The 6,000-nt window shown below is 34.8% G+C and overlaps 1 long non-coding RNA gene across 1 annotated transcript in view; it reads left to right on the top strand.

Moving 5' to 3' along the window:
* The first annotated feature begins 1,241 nt into the window (after positions 1 to 1,241).
* LOC104851520 overlaps positions 1,242 to 6,000 on the top strand; it is an 89,521-nt gene continuing 84,762 nt past the window's right edge. Inside the window, exons 1-2 of the long non-coding RNA XR_777231.2 lie at positions 1,242 to 1,301; positions 2,802 to 2,920. This is a non-coding gene — a long non-coding RNA (uncharacterized LOC104851520). The remainder of the gene's footprint in view (positions 1,302 to 2,801; positions 2,921 to 6,000) is intronic.

The raw sequence follows: 6,000 nt of genomic DNA, 5'->3' as shown, positions 1-6,000 counted from the left end.
ACATTTTTAGTGCTTTGACATCTAAAATAAAGGACAATGATTTATTAAATTTGTAAACACTGCTTTATTTTGTGTAATTTGACAGCAAATGGTAGCAAAAAAGAGCACCTTGCTGTAGGCAGTGCTATTCACTTCTCTAGTCAGTTTGCACAGCTGTATAATAAAGATCTGTATTTGATTTTCCAGGTACCCTTTATCCTCAAAACTCTATATTCTAACCATCTAATTAAGTTGTAGTCAAATTATATTTATTAGAAATAATACAGGATAGAAAAAACAGTCACTTAAATGTTTCATGTACTATAGGGATATGAAGGTTCTGTTATCAGTCTGTCTGTCTGTCTGTCTGCCCATCTATCTCATTCATTCAGATTTATTTACCTAATTAAATTTTCAGAATAGTCCCACATATTATATGATATTTTATGCATTATACAAAAAAACCACACTAACACTCAGAAGTTATTGAACTTTCCAAGAATCTCAATCATATGATAGGAACCTGGTGTTTCAAATCAGCTTTTATGAAGCTCCAAAGCCAATGCATTTTTCTTTAATAACTAATTTTCAGTTTCTTCAGAAATGCTACGTTTCTTAAGAACATGTTATGTATTCAGTATCAAAACAGGATATGAAATATTAAAAAGGTTAGCAGATTTATTTGTCATTTATGTGAATTTAGCAACAGGTGTTAAGTGGTTTTAGAAGAAGAGGGGGTAGTAGGCATATCCTCACTTTTAACTTCTTGTGACTGTATGTGATACCTATCAATTCTATTCTCATTACCCAAGACAGCTTGTGACCCAGCCCTAGTGTTATAGCAAGACATTTTATATATATAAGTATATATATATATATATATATATATATATGTATGTATGTATATATTCATATTCATTTCTATTTTTTATTTACTCTAACATTTAAAATGTCCTAAAACACAAAGGCAAAATAAGTGGGGTACAAAAGTCTAGTAGATTCTTAAAGGCAAAGTATAAATTCATAGTAACAAGCAATGAAAGCTCATCTAGATTGACTTCCTACAAAGTGGAATTTCACAACAGATTCCCAAGGATTCTTACTAATCAGAAAGTCTGTGTGTCATTTGTTGTCAGTTCCAAAGCTCTCACCTCCACCAAACAAATCTCTGCCTGTCCTTTCTCTCTTATCTGTCCCTCTCCTGGTGAAATGAGATATGAGTGTTTGTCCCTCTACATCTTTTTCTGTCCCTCTCTGCCTGATGAGCTAAATCTCTGGCCCCATCAAGACACATTTGGAAGTGAAGTCTTGCATTCCAGAAGGTGAAAATTAACTTAGATTTTATGAGTTCTTCGTACTTGCTCTGTCAGTGCCTTACCTCCAATACTGGTCATGATATAGGAAATGAAAAGACTGCTGATTTTTTGTTATTTGACTCATAGACAGAAATAGGGTCTATAATTTAGAATTTATGTCTTACTAATAGTTGTATTTTTTATTCAAAATTCTAGATAACTGGAGTATATAATAGAACACCAGAGTCTTCTTCTTAATACAGGAGTTCCATGATGGCTTTTCCACAAGAATGTTCCTTGAGTTCACTCTTTTCCCTCTTGTGTCTACTTCAGAGTACAATTGTAGTATTTACTGCACAAATGTTGCAGTGTGCTTTGGAATGACAACAGAGGTTCAGTGCTGAATTTGCTAGTATTTCAGCACCCTCTTGAAAAGCCTCTGACTGAATATAAATATTTAAAAAGACACCACAGGCATTTTGAAACATTGCAATAGCACAAGCTTTGTGGCCAACTAAACTTCTTTTAATGTCAATTTAACTAAACTATATTTAAAAAAAGAAGGAAGTCTCTCCACAGTGGTTGCTTCTGGCCAAAGGCCTGACCTTTTCAGTGAAGTCAAGTTCACGACTATAAACAAAATCAGATGATGATGACCAGAGCCCTTTACAAGGGAAGGTTTTGCAGAAGCTCCTTAGTTCTTGTATATTCTTGACTCGAGTGCCCTTTTCTGATTGCCAGTGAGCTTGAGGAGGAAGGGATGACATTTAGTAATGTAGCATGACCTAGATATGTGGTTTTCAACTTTTCTAAAATTTCCTTTTAAATATCAAACTTTTCAAAATCCCAAGAGATACTAGTTGTATTTTTTTAATCATTTGCTAAGGAACTACAAAATAATAAAAGTCCCTTTGAACTCAATTATAATTTTCAATGAATTTGTACTTTGTTAATTACAACTAGTTTTATTTAAAAAAATTGTCAAATGTAAGACAAATATTTGTGGGTTGGTCAATTGTAACCTGTGTGCTATAGCTCTGAAGATACTTTGCACTATATCTGAGGACCACAGGATGGCAAGTAGTGAATTTGCCCGAAGTATTGACTCCCAGTGCCAAATACAGTTTTGTTTTGTTTTTTTTTTTTGGACCAGAGATCAAACTTAGGACCTTGTGCTTGCGAGGCAGGTGCCAGAATTACTGAGCTAAATCCCCAGCCCCAAATACAGTTTTGAGTTTAAAGATAGGTAAAGTTCCATGTATATAGTGAAGATGTATGTGTACTTCATATAGTTTTAATTATTAAAGTGGAGCACTGGTATATATGTATATACAACATATATATATATATATGCAAGATTATATATATATATATATGGTGTTTGTGATTTCCCATTCATCTGTTCAAGGCACTGAAGAAAGCAATAATAATAAAAGTTACTGTGTATTTAGTACTTTAATATCTGAAGTAAATTGTTAGTATTATATATTAAAATGCGTGAATCTTACTATTAACTCTGTTTTACAGATGAGAAGACAGAAAAGTTAAACAATATTCTGGCATGAGGCATAACTGGTATTCCTACTCCATTTACAGCCCTCAAATGTGTGTTCTTAAATCCTGTCTTGGAGTGTCTCTCAAAACAGGTACTGTAGTCACTATCCTGTATCTCATGACCCTTATGTTCCATTGGGCAAAAACAAACATAACAAGTAAATACTAAGAAAACTACAAGTTTATGCATAGAAAATTTCTGAGACTGAGAATGAATATTGCACAATTATTTTATGTAGGGAAGTTTGGGAAAACCCCATTAAGGAAGTGACACTGGAATATTTAAGGACATACTCAAAGCTCTCTTCCCAACAACTCCATCACTACTAAAGCCTCTCTTTCCTCTTTAGGGGACCAGCCATGAATAGAGAAACCATGAAGGCATAATTTGTAGCATCTATGGAATGATTAGATGGCCAGCTCTATATCATTTTTATCATTTGTCACATTTCATGCTTTGGTAATCTTTGGGCTAATCAAAACTGGCACAAAAGTTTGATATTAAAAATTTTGGGCAATTGCTCTTAGTTTGTGATTTCACTGCAAAATTGTTACAATGAATTGTTCACCATTTTTTTAACGTATCATGTATTACAAGAACTCAGCATAATTTGTACTAAGAAGCTGAATCAAAAGCAAAAAGTATCTGTAAATTTTCAACCAGGGGCATATCAGGCTGACCTGATTACCCTCCTGGCCATGCTCCCAAATATGTTATATTCTGAATTACTTTCATCTTTCTCTGGAAACTGAAAATTTGAACAGTAGTACATGAGTGAAAACAACATTTTAGAAGCAAGCACTCTCTCCTCTGTAAAAAGTCTACTGATTCTCATGTCTTTATTATTTTTAGTCAAGAGGCCTGCTTCCCACATTTCAAAGATACACTAATTAATCTAGATGCCTCCTTGGCTCTAGCTAAGGTTTTGTTCTATCACATCTGTCGCAAAATACACTAGTGACACAGAACACAGCTTCAACCTTTGTGGATGAAGGGTAAAAGTTCTTTTAGTAACTGTTCCTGTTGCACATGCAAACCTCCATGTTTTTGTATTTCTGTATTTTTTGAATGACGTAAAACACTTTTCTGTTAGAAAAGGTCCTCTTCTCAGTATGCCTTTCTGGATTTCCTGTTTACTTTTGAAGTTTCTATGTGATTCTACAGACATCAGAGGAGACCTTGCATGATTAAATTATCAGTTGATTCTTGTGCCTAATTTCAGGAAGTTTTCATAATTTCCTTGGAAGATACTGTAGACACTAACTCATGCATTTTTCTAAGTTTAAGTAGAAAAGCACTAATGCAAACTCATTCCCTTCACAAATTTTTCTCCTGATATCCCAATTATTAAAATCCAGTAGGAGCCTATAGTTCTGTCTCCACATTGCTCTTCTTTTTCTTTTTGAGAAAATATCAATTCCATGCCTGTCCTATGGCTTATACCTTGTAATCTGTGAACATATTTTGGAAAAATTCATAATTTATGTCCTAAAGATGATAATATTTAGAAATAGAATTACTGTAAAAATATTTAATGTGAATATGCAACATATATGCATGTTACCTCCTAGTAGTGCTATTTTATGATGTGGTTATAATGGGTCAACTCTTATAAGCTTTTGTCCTGTATTAATTTTTTTTTAATTTTAGTAGTAGCCCATTGAGCTAAGTACTCTATTTTGTCACAATTTTAGATTAGAAAACTGTAGGATAGGGATTTCAGAAATTTTTCCAGAGTCATTTAGTTAGAAAGTAGAGAAGTTGAGAGTCTCAGTCAATCATACCCACTCTACAGTCTTCATGTTTTTCCAGGATGCTGTACATATTGAAAGTGTCCAATGCAATTATTAGTTCCTTAATGCATTTCTTAACCCCCTGTCTCTAAATTAATCTAAGGTAAACCTTACAACATGTCATTTTCTTATTTCAATCCTTTGAGAGGTTTGTTTTTCTCAACAGATTCTTGTGTGACATTTAATACTCTCAGCTAATTAGAAACTATCATAAGCATCTTATTTCCAAAGCTGTCTACCTCAGTCACATTGGTTAACCTCTGACTGATGATTATGCATTCTCATTCTATTTCCCAAATGGTCTCTCTAATAGTCACTTTCCTGTCAGTGGGACAAAATACTTGACAACATAACTTGAAGAGAGATTTATTTTGGCTCACTGTTGCAATCCATGATCAGCTTACACCACGAAACTGATGGGGAAAGGCATGGAGAAAGAAAGCTATTCAGTTCATGTCCCTCAGTGATACACCTACAATCAGGCCCCACTTCTTAACAGTGCATTCAGCTACTAAACTCACAAATGGGTCAGTCCACAAATGAGCACAATTCCCCCCAACATCGAATCGCCTTCCAGAAACATGGCATATTTGGGGGACAATTTTAGATAGAAACTAAAATATTCTGCCCCTGGACCTCAGAGAACTCAAGTTCATGTCATTATATAAATGCATTTAGTCTATTTACAGGAGTCACCAAAAGTCTTAACAGTTCCAGCACCACTGCAAGATCCAAGTCCAAAGTATCTTCTGAGACCTTAGGCAAACTGTTAGCTGTGAGTCTCTATGAAAATAAAAAGACAAATGCTTCCAAAATAGAATGGCACAGGTTAAAAATTCTCATTCCTAAAAGGAGAAATAGGAGGACAGGAAAGAATCAAACCAAAGCAAGATGAAAACCCAACAGGGAAAATATTAAATATCAAAGATCCATGTTCAGCACCCAGATCAAGTTGTGGCAAGATTTGAACTCGAAAATTGTGGCCTTGTTCATACAGCATTGATGGTTGCAGCCTACATCGGCTCTCTCTTGGGTGTCTCTCACTGGTTATGGGTTTCCTCAATAGATAATCCACATTCCTGGCTATTTTAACTTCCTGGCGTTGCGTTGCCAGGATATTTTTTGCTTTATTGTCACAGCTTTCAAGGGTACACTGCCTGGCTTCCGAGGCCTTTAAAAAAAAATCAGAATGGAAGCTTCCATGAACATATAACTCTTTCAACCTACATTCCTATAAGACCAGCACAATACAGATGAAGCCAAGGTCTGCTGTTAGCTCACCCAGTAGCCATGTCCTCTTAGATCATGGATGCAGAGGAGTAGAAATGCCTAAAATGGCTAAGCATTGTGAAATGAATCCTTCTGAACCAATTCCTTG

Source organism: Fukomys damarensis, unplaced genomic scaffold (genome assembly GCF_012274545.1).
Source record: "Fukomys damarensis isolate Sample0158 unplaced genomic scaffold, DMR_v1.0_HiC HiC_scaffold_24, whole genome shotgun sequence".
NCBI lineage: Eukaryota > Metazoa > Chordata > Mammalia > Rodentia > Bathyergidae > Fukomys > Fukomys damarensis.
The sequence above is the reverse complement of the archived record's forward strand: the minus strand, read 5'-3'. Positions and strand labels throughout refer to the sequence as shown.